The sequence below is a fragment of the Triticum urartu genome, chromosome 6A (genome assembly GCF_056163025.1).
Source record: "Triticum urartu cultivar PI428250 chromosome 6A, HENAU_Tu73, whole genome shotgun sequence".
Classification (NCBI taxonomy): Eukaryota; Viridiplantae; Streptophyta; class Magnoliopsida; order Poales; family Poaceae; genus Triticum; species Triticum urartu.
Window position 1 is genome coordinate 570,965,875 of NC_141878.1, and position 15,888 is coordinate 570,981,762.

The 15,888-nt window shown below is 43.2% G+C and overlaps 1 long non-coding RNA gene across 1 annotated transcript; it reads left to right on the forward strand.

Moving 5' to 3' along the window:
* The first annotated feature begins 153 nt into the window (after positions 1-153).
* Positions 154-1,066, forward strand: LOC147966429 (uncharacterized). Its single transcript, XR_015607762.1, has 2 exons — positions 154-547; positions 655-1,066. It is a non-coding gene; the product is annotated as an uncharacterized LOC147966429 (long non-coding RNA).
* Positions 1,067-15,888: the final 14,822 nt, after the last annotated feature.

Here is a 15,888-nt window from a genome sequence, read left to right on the forward strand (position 1 = left end):
TGGCAAAGGGAGTGTATCACCAGGGTGGAAGTGCAAGCAACGTACATCTAGCCATGCATGGTCAACACGCGCAAGACGAGCAGAGCCAAAATTGTATCCATGCTACTGGGTGGCAGGCAATTTAAGAGCGTTGCTATAGGACAACGAACAACTCACAACACGCACAAAGCAAGCTCTCTCTCGCTGTCTATCCCTTGTAGCTACCGACTCGAACCACCATATTTATTTGGTTTACGTGCAAGTTTTTTCCTTTTTAGTTTTCTCCCAACCCTTTCCCCCTATTTATTCCAATGCCTCCCCTTGTTTTGCAGCTTCACAGGCAACAGATGTGTTAACTACTCTGATCATTGTGTATGCAATTTCCCCTCTCTTTCCTCTTCGCCTTCCAGATCTCTCATCGTACCCAACTCTTCCCCTCTAGACGGCATGATCTACCCACAGAGAGCCACATGTTTTCTCGTCATTGCCGTCCTCATCCTCCTCCTACCACTGATGTCTTCCTATCCATGCATGGCCGCCGCACATGACCCACTGCATCATGCTCCAGGTATATCTATATGCGCAATTGAGTTCCCTTTGGATGTTTCCAAATCCTGGATTTGTTGTTCATATGTATGGATGTGTGTGTTGATGTAATTACTATGATGATGCTAGGTGGCGACATTGGTGTGTGGGGTCGTTCAGATGGGCTGCATCATGAAGGGGGAAAGGTGTTTGGGATGGGGACTGCGAGGCGCTTGGGGCAGAGGATACCGATGAAGAACCCTCCCTCACCAGTCCCCAACGAAAACATGGGGGTGGTGTTACCCCTGACACCACCACCACCATCGTTGATCAATAAACAAGTGTTGGAGGTCCGGGATACGAGCATGCCATGGTGACTTTAGTGCACCTTCTTATCTGTTGTTGTTGTTGTTGTTGTTGTTGTTGTGTTACAAGAATAATTTCACTATTGTGAAATAAGTTGGCATGCTTCAAAGTGTTAAAATATATTGTTCGCTTATGTATACCAATTTGGACTTTTGAGAGAATGGTGGAAATATAATTTTATTATAGTCGGAGTCAAGTGGTCTCAAGCTTAAGAACTGGTCGACGAGCTACTAATAAATTAGTAGTAGTATACATACATAACTTTTCTAAGTGGAACTATTATTTTCCTATTGATGAAAATTAAACTAAAGGCATGTTAAGCTATTTACAATAGCACACACCCCAATGAACTATTTGTCCAGTTTAGCTATCTTAGGCCTCTAAGCAGATCCAGATCATTCGTGCTTCTTCCTTAATTCTATTTTCCTTCCAATATATGCATTAACTGAAGAGGAGATTGGCCATACATGTGACCCACTATGGATCTCTACGGGAAAGTCATATTTATTAGGCAATAGAGCGATGTGTGGGCCTTAACGATAATTAATGGACCAAAATTGGTGTGGTTAAAGAGGAAATTTTGGATGCCTTGGTCCTTCCTATTTGGCCACTTAAATAAACCCAAATATATATGATCATTTATTTCTCCGTTTGCACGGCAATTTATTTCAATTTTTATGCTTAGTTAAGGCATTGTCGTCCAAACATGCATTCCAGTGTACCTTGGACGGATCTATCAAACAACTAAACATAACCATAATTTGTGCCAAAAGGCGATGATGAATAAGTCCATTCCAAAAAACCACCAACACATGATGGACCAAATGCCATCATAGTTCACAAGGGCTTCACGCACTCGCGTTGTCAGCGGCGACACCACTATTGTCGTCACCACCATTGCTGCTACCAGCACATATCTTAGCCAAGATGTCGCCATGATTAAACTCCCAATATTTCCTTGCCTTCTCGCCCATCTTACTAGGATCCATCCACATGGTTGCATGTTCCTCGGCCACCCTCTTATTCCTTTTCTCCTCGGCCGCCAATGCAACTTTTGTTCCTGACTCTCAATCTTTTTGTTCTCCGCAACCTTAATTTCAAGGCTTGTCAACTAAAGTTCAAGTTTTTTATTTTCTTCCACTAGCACCTTTATCTCCTCGGCTATCACCTTTTCCTTCTATTTTGTCTCCTCCATCAATTTCATCTCAGAGAAACAAGTCATCTTCTCCTCCTCCCGATCGGCCACCAGTGCCCTTTTAACATCCACCATTGCAATCAACTCTTCCTTGTATGCTCCAACACAACCATTCTTCATGCTTTGCAATTTTCAATCCATCCGGACACACATGAGGAGTGGATGGATTATCTACCAAATCATCATCATCAACACTAGTGTTGAGCCTTTGCCTCTTCTGTGTGGTTTCAAGGTTTCTTATTGTCCACTTGTCATGTACATCAAGCTCCGTGTAACAATGATGCAAAGTAAATGCTTTTGAGTCGTTTCTCTTGTTCCTCTCTGATATGTCTCCAACGTATCTATAATTTTTGATTGCTCCATGCTATATTATCTACTGTTTTAGGCAATATTGGGCTTTATTATCCACTTTTATATTATTTGTGGGACTAACCTATTAACCGGAGGCCCAGCCCAGATTTACTGTTTTATGCCTATTTCAGTGTTTTGAAGAAAAGGAATATTAGACGGAGTCGAAACGGAACGAAATCAACTGGAGAAGTTATTTTTGGAAGGAAACACACCTGATGGACTTGGACCCCACGTCAGAAGATACGGGAGCTGCCCACGAGGGTGGGGGGCGCGCCCACCCCCCTAGGGTGCGCCCCCTGCCTCGTGGGGCCCCCGTGGCTCCCCTGACGTGCTTCTTCTGCCTATAGAAGTCCATATACCCTGAAACTTCCAGAATGCAACATAGATCGGGAGTTCCGCCGCCAGAAGCCTCCGTAGCCACCAAAAGTCAATCGGGACCCTGTTCCGGCACCCTGCCGGAGGGGGGAACCCTCACCGGTGGCCATCTTCATCATCTCGGTGCTCTCCATGACGAGGAGGGAGTAGTTCTCCCTCGGGGCTGAGGGTATGTACCAGTAGCTATGTGTTTGATCTGTCTCTCGTGTTCTTGATTTGGCACGATCTTGATGTATCGCGAGCTTTGCTATTATAGTTGGATCTTATGTTTCTCCTCCCCCTCTTCTCTCTTGTAATGAATTGAGTTTCCCCTTTGGAGTTATCTTATCGGATTGAGTCTTTAAAGACTTGAGAACACTTGATGTATGTCTTGCTGTGGATATCTGTGGTGACAATGGGAAACCACGTGCCACTTGATGTATGTCTTGGTGATCAATTTGCGGGTTTCGTGACATTGGGAACCTATGCATAGGGGTTGGCACACGTTATCGTCGTGATTCTCCGGTAGAAACTTTGGGGCACTCTTTGAGGTCCTTTGTGTTGGTTGAATAGATGAATCTGAGATTGTGTGATGCATATCATATAATCATACCCACGGATACTTTAGGTGACATTGGAGTATCTAGGTGACATTAGGGTTTTGGTTGATTTGTGTTTTAAGGTGTTATTCTAGTACGAACTCTAGGGCTGTTTGTGACACTTATAGGAATAGCCTAACGGATTGATTGGAAAGAATAACTTTGAGGTGGTTTCGTACCCTACCATGATCCTTCGTTCGTTCTCCGCTATTAGTGACTTTGGAGTGACTCTTTGTTGCATGTTGAGGGATAGTTATGTGATCCAATTATGTTAGTATTGTTGAGGGAACTTACACTAGCAAAAGTATTATCCCTAGGCCTTATTTCCACGCATTGCAATACCGTTTACGCTCACTTTTACCATTAGTTACCTTACTGTTTTTATAATTTCATATTATAAATACTATTATCTACTATCCATATACCCCTTGTATCACCACACTACTAGGGAAAACCTTATACACAGAAATTTAGCAACAGCGCGGGTTAAAAAAGGGCGCTAGTGCTAGATAGCAGTAGCAGTTCAGAATAAACCGCGCTGCAGATACGATTCTAGCAGTAGCGCGTGTGCCCGTAAAAGCGCTACTCTAATATTCCCATTGCTGGAACGATGGGCTACGCATAGCAGTAGCGGCCTTGCAGGAAGCGCGCTACCGCTAGGACATGAGTAGCAGCGTGTTTCCCTGTAACAGCGCTACTGCTAATGGAAATAAAATAAAATGAAAAGTAAATGAAAATGAAAGAAACAGAAAAAGGAGAAAGAAAAAAAATAAAATGTAAAGCAAAATAAATGAAAAAGCAAAAAAAATAGAGAAAGGCTTAGCTGTAGCGTGTGTTAGTAAGAGGCGCTGTAGCTAACGCAGCTGCAGCGCGTTTCCAGGACCCCCGCTATAGAAACAGAAAAGGAAATAAAAAGAGAGAAAATTACATATGTATAGCAGTAGCGCGTTTTGGAAAAAGTGCTATAGCTACCTTAGCTATAGCGCGTTCTGCGAAATGCGCTACCGCTAGTTTTGACTTAACCAAAAAACCATTCCCCCCCCCCCCCCCGGCCACCACTTGCCCCCCAAATCTCTCGACCCACCCCGCCGCCGTCTCCCCGATTCATCATCGCCCCACTTCGCCGCTGTCTCCTGCCGACGTCGACGCCCCCGGAGCCACCAGAGCCGTGCGCCATCGACGCCACCGGAGCTGCCCCCAACGCCACAGAGCCACGCAGCCTCATCAACGCCACCGGATCCTCCCTCGCCACAACTGCCTCCCTCGCCGTCACCGGAGACATCCTCTGTAAGCCCCCACCCCTCCTCTCTCTCTCATGCATAGGTTAGCTAGTTTAATTATGTTAATTATCTAGGTTAGGGCAAAAATTTAGTTAGGGCTTTGACAGAGAAGTAGTTAGGTTAACTAGTTTAATTACCTAGGTTAGTGCAAAAATTTAGTTAGGGCTTTGATAGAGAACTAGTCAGGTTAACTAGTTTAATTAGGTTAATTATCTAGGTTATTTAGGCAAGTTTTATTTTAAAGATGATCCCTTCCTATACTTTTATTGTTGATTATATCTTTTCATTGAAGTGGTCATGTTGTTTGTGCCCAAGTGGCTTTGTTGTTTTAATGAAGCTGAGTGGCCTATATATGTTTTGCCGGAATGTTGATTCATTTCCGTTATGGCAAATTTCAGGTTCTCGATTTGTCCACTTTTTAGCAAAGGTCATGCCGAAATTTTCTGTGAATTTCGGCATGACTTGTGCTATAAATTAGGACATATCGAGTGCCCGGGATTTGCCGCACCAGGAAGGAGTCAACGTTCCTACAAAACATAGGCCTTTTGTATGTCATTCATTTTATTAGGTCTAGAATTAATTTACTAGATTTAATCGTAGGAAACATGGCTAGCAACGATGAAGGACAGGGTTGAAACGAATCATATGCGGATGCGGCTCAAATGAGATAGGGTTCATGTAAGGGTGTGGAAATGAATCAAATTTCTAAGATGAATCATAAAACGAGTAAAATTTGACCACCTATTTCACTTTATAGTTGGATAATTGGAATATCCGCTACCACTTTCCACCCCTAGGTTTATCAAATTAGATGGTAATTAGGGTAGTAGTTCCTAGGTACTAATTAGTTAGTAAGAACTTGTTGCTATTTTTATTTATAGTAAGTTTATTTTTAGTAAGAACTAGTTGAATTAATAGAACTAGTTAGTAAGAACTTGTTGCTATTTTTTTAGTTAAAGCATTTTTTCTCGCATCGACGTGGACGATGCCTATCCCGCATCCTCGTCGTCGAGTCAGCGGAGGACGACACCTGCTTGACCAGATGGGCCATGTCCGGGACTGGGCTCCGCCGGGGTGGTACTGGGAGGCGCTACCTACCGGGGGGCGCAGGTTGGTGAGGAGCCAGCCTGTCGTTGACCCGAACCTTCTTTGGTGGCGGTCGCGTGGGCCAGTGACGGTCCAGAGGCTCGAGGATTCCGCGGAGGTGGTGCGTCATCGTGTCAGTGAGGAGGATGCGCACGTCCGTCGCTACTTGTTTGCGTTGGAGTCTCCAATACCTGGCAGGTTCTCCAGGGACCTCACTGGAGCTATGATCCCGTGATGGTTCCTTCTCTGTGGGTGTCCACCGCCCGCGCCGATACCTGTCGTGTGCTAGGGTTTTAGTTGTATTAGTGATGTTATATGTATGACACTATTTGGGATGTATTAGTGATAATATTCGATGATGTACGGACGCATGAGATGATTTACTTTTGCTTATTGAATGCATGCTAATTTGAGTCCTATAAGATATTTTGAAATGTATATCTTGTGTTGCTCAATATCCAAGTGGCCGGTCATGTTTGCAGGTTACACCTCCGAGTGGCCTTTGTTTTGCTGGAGTGTTGATTCATTTCCGTTCCGGCAAATTTCAGGCGCTCGATATGTCCTATTTTAGCAAAGGTCATGCCGGATTTTTCCGTGAATTTTGGCATGACTTGTGCCAGAATATGTAGGAAATATCGAGTGCCCCGGATTTGTGTGTTGAGTATCCTGGTAGTTGTCTTCGATCGATTTTCAATTAATGTTTTAACTATGAACATAGGAAATGTCTGATGACGAAAAGGATTCCGGTATTTGCAAATACTGCGAAGACGAGCGCGGCCTGTGCGACGGAATCTTCCTAGATGATGATAGGAGCTTCAGCATCAAGCTGGAAGAGAACTTCGAAGTGGATACAGTAAGTCACAACGACAAGTCTTTTTTCGTAATTAAGCATGACATCTGCTTCATTTGCTTTAACTTATATTTTTTTTTACTATTGTACTAGCGTATCCCCTGCCATGCAAGAGTATTTGTATTTGATAAGATAGGTTTCAGTCATACTATGGAGGTAAAGAAAGTTACTTGAAGACCGACATGGTTATATTTTCCACGCAAAATTATACAATTCAGACGACTACACCTATTTTGGATGCAAAACATGGCGAGCACTATGCAAGACTTATGCATTTGAGCCTGATATGGTTATCACCTTTGATATTCGTCCGGAAGATGATATTGAAGGTAATACCGACATCTGTGTCGATGTGCAGACGCCTCCAGTTATACCATTATGTAAGTTTCTCAACCATATTTATGTCTTTGATATTGTTTATTCAAAAATAGTTGACAACTAATTTGTATTGTCAGCTTATTTCGGTGCAAGCAAACATGTCCAGGGCTTGGTAGACAGGACCTACTACTGTCCCGAGGCTGAACTCAACTGCGGGGAGCTAAGTCATTATGTTTCATGGCTTGAGGATCTTGATACTGTCAAGACAAATTTTCTTCCTGCATTTAGAAATGTTAGTACTGAAAATGTGCGACCAATAGTGTTCGTAATGAACTACGGTCACATCTATTTAGGAAGGATGGTAAGATTTTTACTATTTGTCCTCAGTGCATCTTTTCCATACATTATTTTTGAAGCTAAACTTCATTGCTAAGTATGTTACCATACGATGTTCTTCAACAGGGACTCCCGATGAATGTTGTGCCTTATGGGATCAAGACTAAAGGTACCATGAGTATTATTAGCTTACGGCCAAAATATCCTACAGATTACTTTAGTGCATTCAAGATTAGCGACGGATGCTTAATAGTGCAAGACTGGACCAAATATGTGATGGGGGAGCGCAGAGAAGTACTAGGGGGCAGCAAACAGATGCGCTACCCATGATTAGGAGACAGGTTCATCTGCATGCTCCAACTTGATCAAGGAGGAGAGCTACACATGTTTTATGTTATTTTACCAAAGAGAGAGCAACAGGAGTGATTAGCTAGCTAGAAATGAGTTTGAGGATGATGATGTGCTACACTATTACTATGATGATAAAATAGCTAGTGTTGGTGGTAATGACTATGATGATTATTATTAGCTAGCGTTAGTGGTGATTAAATAAATACTGTTGGTGGTAATGACTATGATGATGATTAAATAGCTTGTGCTGGCGGATTAGATTCAAGTGGAGGCAACATGTGGTGCACATCGAAAGTACTACTAGTCCAAACTAGATCAAGTTTGGATTAGTAGTATACTTTTGACATGCACCACATATTGCCTCCACTTGAACCTAATCCACCTTCATTTGACACACTGTTATGGACATAATGATGTAAACCTCATAACTGGTATTGTACCAATATTTGTCCTATGGCGCATAAATAAACTAAAAATAAAAAATAAAAAAATAATACTAGTAGCGATGGCGAGAAAACACGCTGCCAGTAGTTACATTAGCAGTAGCGCGTGCGGGCACGCGTTACTGCTAAGCAATAGCTGTAGCTCCTTATTAGTAGTGCGCCTACCCGCGCTACTAGTGAGCACAAAACCCGCGCTGCTGCTAGCCTTTTCCCTAGTAGTGCCATCTCTTCACCAAACTAGTGCACCTATACAATTTACCATTGTATTGGGTGTGTTGGGGACACAAGAGACTCTTTGTTATTTGGTTGCAGGGTTGCTTGAGAGAGACCATCTTCATCCTACGCCTCCTACGGATTGATAAACCTTAGGTCATCCACTTGAGGGAAATTTGCTACTGTCCTACAAACCTCTGCACTTGGAGGCCCAACAACGTCTACAAGAAGAAGGTTGTGTAGTAGACATCAAGCTCTTTTCTGGCGCCGTTGCCGGGGAGGTGAGTGCTTGAAGGTATATCTTTAGATCTTGCAATCGAGTCTTTTAGTTTCTTGTTTTATCACTAGTTTAGTTTATAAAATAAAACTATGAAAAAACAGAATTGAGTTTGTCTCATACACTTCACCTTTTTAATATCTTTCGTGAGTATGATGGAAAGGATAATTGTGCTCAAGTGCTAGAAGAAGAAATCTATAAAATGTTTGGCACTAAATATTTGAATGATGAGCATGATTGCAATGTTGTTAGTATGAATTCTTTGAATATCCATGATGCTAATGATATGCAAAGCCACAAGCTTGGGGAAGCTATGTTTGATGAAGATAATATTTTTTGTCCCCCAAGTTTGATGAGCAAATTTATTATGATGAAAGAATGCCTCCTATCTATGATGATTATTGTGATGACTCGTATGCTTTAAAGAATAATGATAACAATGAAACTTGTCATCTTGATTTTAATTTTCAATCACATGATAGTTATTTTGTTGAGTTTCCTCCCACTATTATTCATGAGAAGAATTTTGCTTGTGTGGAGAGTAGTAAATTTTCTATGCTTGTAGATCATGAAAAGAATGCTTTAAGTGCTGGTTATATTGTTGAATTCATTCATGATGCTACTGAAAATTACTATGAGGGAGGAATATATGCTTGTAGGAGTTGCAATAATATCAAGTTTCCTCTCTATGTGCTTAAAATCTTGAAGTTATGCTTGTTTTGCCCTCCTATGCTAGTTGATTATTGTTCCCACAAGTTGTTTGCTCACAAAATCCCTATGCATAGGAAGCATTTTAGACTTAAATGTGCTAGTCATATTCTTCATGATGCTCTCTTTTTGTTTCAATTCTTATCCTTTATGTGAGCATCATTGAAATCATCATGCCTAGCTAGGGGCGTTAAACGATAGCGCTTGTTGGGAGGCAAACCAATTTTATTTTAGTTCCTTGATTTTAGTTCCTGTTTAGTAAAAAAATAATTCATCTAGCCTCTATTTAGATGTGGTTGTATGTGTTTAATTAGTGTTTGTGCCAAGTAGAACCTTTGGGAAGACTTTGGGAAAGTCTTGTTGATCATGCTGTCAAAAACAAAAACTTTAGCGCTCACGAGAATTGCTTCCATTTTTATTTGGAGAGTGCTATTTAGTTAATTATTTTTGAAGATGATTAATAGATAAATTCTTCAGGTCCAGCAATTTATTTGAGAATTTTATGAGTTCCAGAAGTATACGTTTGATCCAGATTACTACAGACTGTTCTGTTTTTGACAGATTCTGTTTTTCATGTGTTGCTTACTTATTTTGATGAATCTATGGCTAGTAAAATAGTTTATAAACCATAGAGAAGTTGGAATACAGTAGTGTAACGCCCTCGATGCGGCTACTTTCCCACATGTCGAAGCACGACTTAGAGGCATAACCGCATTGAAAGCAATGTCACAAGTGAGGTAATCTTCACACAGCCCATGTAATACATAAGGGAAAGAGATACATAGTTGGCTTACAATCGCCACTTCACACAATACATGAATATAACATTACATCAACCAGATACAATCAAGGTCCGACTACGGAACCAAAATAAAGAAGACTACCCCAAATGCTACACAGATCCCCGATCATCCCGACTGGGCTCCACTACTGATCAACTAGCACGAAACAAAACAAAGGACAAGATCTTCATCGAGCTCCTCCTTGAGCTTGGTTGCGTCACCTGTACAGTTTCATCGACACCTGCAAACTGGTTTTGGAAGTATCTGTGAGCCACAGGGACTCAGCAATCTCACACCCTCGCGATCAAGACTATTTAAGCTTATGGGTAACGTAAAAGGTATGAGGTGGAGCTGCAGCAAGTGACTAGCATATATGGTGGCTAACAACGCAAATGAGAGTGAGAAGAGAAGGCAAAAGCACGGTCGAGAATCTATAATCAAGAAGTGATCCTAGAGCAACCTACGTCAAGCATAACTCCAACACCGTGTTCACTTCCCGGACCCCGCCGAGAAGAGACCATCACGGTTACACACGCGGTTGATGTGTTTTAATTAAGGTCAACTTCAGGTTTTCTACAACCAGACATTAACAAATTCCCATCTGCCCATAACCGCGGGCACGACTATCGAAATTTCAAATCCCTGCAGGGGTGTCCCAACTTAGCCCATCACAAGCTCTCACGGTCAACGAAGGATATTCCTTCTCCCAAGACATTCCGATCAGACTCGGCATCCAGGTTACAAGACATTTCGACAATGGTAAAATAAGTCCAGCAACACCGCCCGAATGTGCCGACAAATCCCGATAGGAGCTGCACATATCTCGTTCTCAGGGCACACTCAGATGAGACTAGCTATGAGTAAAACCAACCCTTAAGTTTCCCCGAGGTGGCCCCGCGGGCAGCTCAGTTCGGACCAACACTCAGAGGATTACTGGCCGGGGGGGGGGGGGTTAAAATAAAGATGACCCTTGAGTCCGCGAAACCCAAGGGAAAAAGAGGCTAGGTGGCGAATGGTAAAACCAATGTTGGGCATTGCTGGAGGAGTTTTATTCAAGGCGAACTGTCAAGGGGTTCCCATTATAACCCAACCGCGTAAGGAACGCAAAATCCGGGAACATAACACTGATATGACGGAAACTAGGGCGGCAAGAGTGGAACAAAACACCAGGCATAAGGCCGAGCCTTCCACCCTTTACAAAGTATATAGATGCATTAATTAAATAAGAGATATTGTGATATCCCAACAAGTAAACATGTTCCAACAAGGAACAACATCTCCATGTTCCAACAAGGAACAAACTTCATCTTCACCTGCAACTAACAACGCTATAAGAGGGGCTGAGCAAAGCGGTAACATAGCCAAACAACGGTTTGCTAGGACAAGGTGGGTTAGAGGCTTGGTTTAACAATATGGGAGGTATTATAAGCAAGTGGTAGGTATCGTAGCATAGGCATAGCAAAAGAGCGAGCAACTAGCAAGCAAAGATAGAAGTGATTTCGAGGGTATGGTCATCTTGCCTAAAATCCCGCAAGGAAGAAGAACGAGTCCATGAAGAAGACAAACGGACGTAATCGAACGGATCCTCACAAACAAATGTTATCAGAACCAACCCGAAGAAGCAACACCAGAAAGAAGCATACAACATAGTAAACAAACAACACATGGACATGGAATGATGCACAACCAAGTATGATGCATGTCCGGTTTAATGAGGCATGGCATGGCAAAATGCACAAACAACCCTACAAATTAAGTGGAGCTCAATATGCAATGGAGTTGCATATTGAAGAAAACACCACATGACTAATTTAGTTCCCTCTCGTTTATGTACCCAACAAGATTAAATGTTGTTAGCATGGCAAGAGGTGAAGCATAATGAAACTATCTATCTAGGCAAGTTTAAATGAGGCCGGAACAACAAAACAACAAGTCCAGAAACTCCTCATGTGCATAATTTTGGTAATGGTACTGTTCTGCCCTAAACACAATTTTAGGGTTGTTAAACATACAAGATGAATGCACCATGTTAAACTAGGCATTTTTCCACCCCATTTACATATAAAGATTATTAAATTCCGAGTTACGGTTATTTAGTTATGAATTAAAGCATTTTAGCATGGCATAGGAGCAAATTAAAGCAAACATTATTTTAAGCATTTTAAACATGGATGAAAGTGGCATATTATTAAACTAGATGAAATTTTAAGAATCTTTCATATTTAAAGTTTTTACATATGATGCACGGATTGAGAGTTACGATATGCATGGACTAGAGGGGCTATACTGTAAAAACTGCAGTCTCAGGATAAATGGACAAATTCGTAGCGCACAGAAAAAAACAACTATGGGCTGAATCTGAGAAGAACTGGGCTGCTCACCGCGGGCCTTAGCAGGCCGGCTGGCCTAGCGGATCTGGCGCGGCTGCTAGGTTTCCGTGGATGGGCCAAGGGTAGGCTGGGCCTTGGTCAACGCGACCACGAAGCAGGGGAGGCAGGGGATCGAACCGCTGTTCAGCTCGAGCCTGAGCAGGGCAATGGTAGCGGCGGCGGCTTGGCAAGGCGGGTCGCCGGGGGGGTCGAGGAGGCAAGGAGGAGGCTGAGGCCGAGCTCCAGAGGTCGGATCTGGAGCTGACTCTCCGTTTCTGGCGTCAACGGCGGACTCCGGCGGCACCATGGCATCCTGCAGAACGGGAGGGAGAGAGCGATGAGCTCGGTAGGCAGGGAGAAGAAGGACGGCAAGGTCGGGGCTCACCATGGCAGCGGTGGTCGCCGGCGGGAGGCCAGACGGCGGAGACGGCAGGAACGCGAGGGAGGGAATCGGGGCTCTCCCGATCCGGATCGGAGGCGGCGGCGCGCACGCTGGAGCAGGCGAGGGATCCAGGGCGTTGGACGGGCGGTGGTGGCTCGGGCCCATCTCGGCCCGGGACGGGCTGCGGATGGGCCTGGCAGGGCCACGGCGGTGGGAGGAGGTGGTTGGGCGACATGGCACCATGGGAGAGGTGGAGAGCGCCTGACCCACGGCGGCTGGCCAGTTGGGCGGCGCCAAGTGGCACTTGAGGGGTTGGCCAGCGCCAGATTTCGAGGAGAGGATGTGGGAGGCGGCTGGAAGATGATTGGGGGCACGGAAATTTAGGAGGAGGGGCAGGTAGCTGCCCAAAATGGAAGGGGAGAAGGTTTATATAGGGCAGGTTCTAGGGTTAGGGGGTTTAGGGGGTTTTCGGACCCTCCGATCGCGATCCGATGGCTCCGGTCGCGAGGATGGAGTAGGTGGGCTGTAGGATGAGTGGAAATGGGCTGTGTAGGAGGGTTACGCTGAGAGGGGAGAGGAGAGATGCAGTACGGCATGGTTTCTGGAGACCGAAAACGTCCGACGAAAAGACCGGCTACTATTGCCGCTATATTTATCCGTTGGGGCAACAAACGATCTCTGCATGCAATGAAATTTGACAGGCGGTCTATCTACACTATAATAAGACCACACGCCAACTTTCATCCCATTCCAAGAACATTTTCCGGCCACTTATAAAATAATATTTCGGACATGCCGCGGGCGCGTGCAAGTGTGTCTAGGCTCAGAACGGACAACGGACGGAACGAGGAGACCGGGACGGATGCTAGTTTTGAAAACATGATGATGCAATGCGGATGATGACATGGCAAGATGCAACACGCAAGCGAAAGATAAGGCAACAACAACGAATAACTGGAAGACACCTGGCACATCGGTCACGGGGCGTCACAACACTCCACCACTACGAGAGGATCTCGTCCCGAGATCTAGAATGGCACCGGAGGGAAAAACGGAAGAGAGAGAGAGAGAGAGAGAGAGAGAGAGAGAGAGAGAAGGTAAAACTAAGTTGCTCCTTTGACAAACGAGTGAAACCAAAGAACCTTGAATAGGTTAAGACATTTCGAGAAAAGAATACAACGGAGATAAATGAAGTTGAAAGCACTCCGTTAGCAAAGAGGAACAAGGAAGAACAACTTTGGGCAACACTCCGGTTGAGAAGGGATGGAAGACTTTGCAAGATGAAAAGAACTTGAGCAGAGGACACAACACTCCGGTTAAATGGATAAGCATGAAAAGGACATGATCTTAGATAACACGAGATGACGGTTGAAAAGAACAACATCGCAATGCCTCCGGAAGAAATGAAAGAATGCAAAGAAAAGAACGGAGAAGAAAACAACATGTTCTACCTCGAATGAATTTGAGAGAGCATCCTTAAAAAGAAGGATTGAATGGAGTTGTTGGGAAATCAACAACGAAAAGAACACGCTTGTTGAGGGCTTATGGAAAACATCTCAAAAACTTGAGGTGAAAACCTGCCACAAACGAAAACAATTGCTTGCTTGAGAGCGACGGAGAGATGAAAACATCTTTCATCACGAGAATAGGAGGAAACTTGGATCACCGATAAACACCATAAATAGCAACATTCCCTAGGGAAGGTTTTAGGTGAAATATAACCCAAGATAACTCCAATGAAGAGATTAGTGGATTTGAGATACCTCCTTCTTAACAACATGTGAATCATGAAACATGAACTCAAATTATCAAGAATGACTTAGTACCACTTCCAATGATACGGAAGAAAGAATTGCACTCCGGATTACAATATGAAGAAAGCTTGAGCTTCTTAGAAAAGAATCTCGATGAAAAACTTGAAGAAGGAATTAAATCCTTTATGAACCATCATGTAGAACCTTCATGAGGAACTCCGTTAAACAAAAGAATGATCAAACGGAAGGAAAGAGAAGTTAAAAACACAAGGTGAAACCTTGTAATAGTTTAGATGGATGTCCGTGATAAAATAATTGCGAGACCTTGGAACTCTTGGAAAAGAAAAGATACAGCCTCTCGAACCGAGAATGTGATATGATGAACCTCCGGAATAAGGAATTGAATTCACTCGATGAAACAAGAATAAGAATTACATTATGCTTATCCTTCACCAATTAAATTGATGACAACCAATAGATTTGGCACACTACTTATTCTCGTAGAAGGGATTAAGAGCGATATAGCATAAACTTGAGAAGGTCTTCAACGAACCACCGGTAGGATTGGGAAGAAACGAGTGAATTGATATGATAACGTATAAAGAGGGATCTTGAACGAACCACCGTAAGAATTGAACACGAATGAAGTAAAAGGATGAATCACCGATAAGAATAAGCAAATGAACGAACATACTTGAGACAATCTAGATACATGAGAACGAAGAGATCACGAACTGATTAGAGATCACTTGAACGATGCACCGGTAAGATTGGAGAATGATAACTGAAAGCTGAGAATGAATAAACCTGAATTTGATGGCCTTCGGAGAATCAAACTGAAAATACTCTGAATTACTCCGGATGGGTGAAAAGAAATTCTCACAACCGAAATAATTATGGGAGGATGGCAGAGAATGGGGCAAGATTTAAAAGAAACTCTTCTTCGGTCTTCAAAATCTGAGAATGACGATGAGAAACACCACCAAATTGTTGAGATACTCCGGGATGAAAAATGGAAGGTTGAGCCAATGATAAAAAGAATTTAACCGATCTTGGAGAAAGACATTTGACTGATGATAAATCATTCTTACGTCAAACTTTAGAAAAGAATTTGATAATAACTCCGTAAAAATTAAAAGAGTCAGGTAAAATCCTAGGAAAAGACCTGTGGGTTAGGACCTACTGACAAGAAACACCATTGAAAAGATTTAAAAGTGATATTGCGCCGGTTGAGTTAAATGACTTGAAAGAGATAACAACCTCAAAATAACTTGAACGACTCGGGAATGAAAACGTGAATCTTCTGAGATATCTTCAGCACTCCAGAACAAATGGATGGCGAGACGTGAATGATTATGAGGTGCACCAGC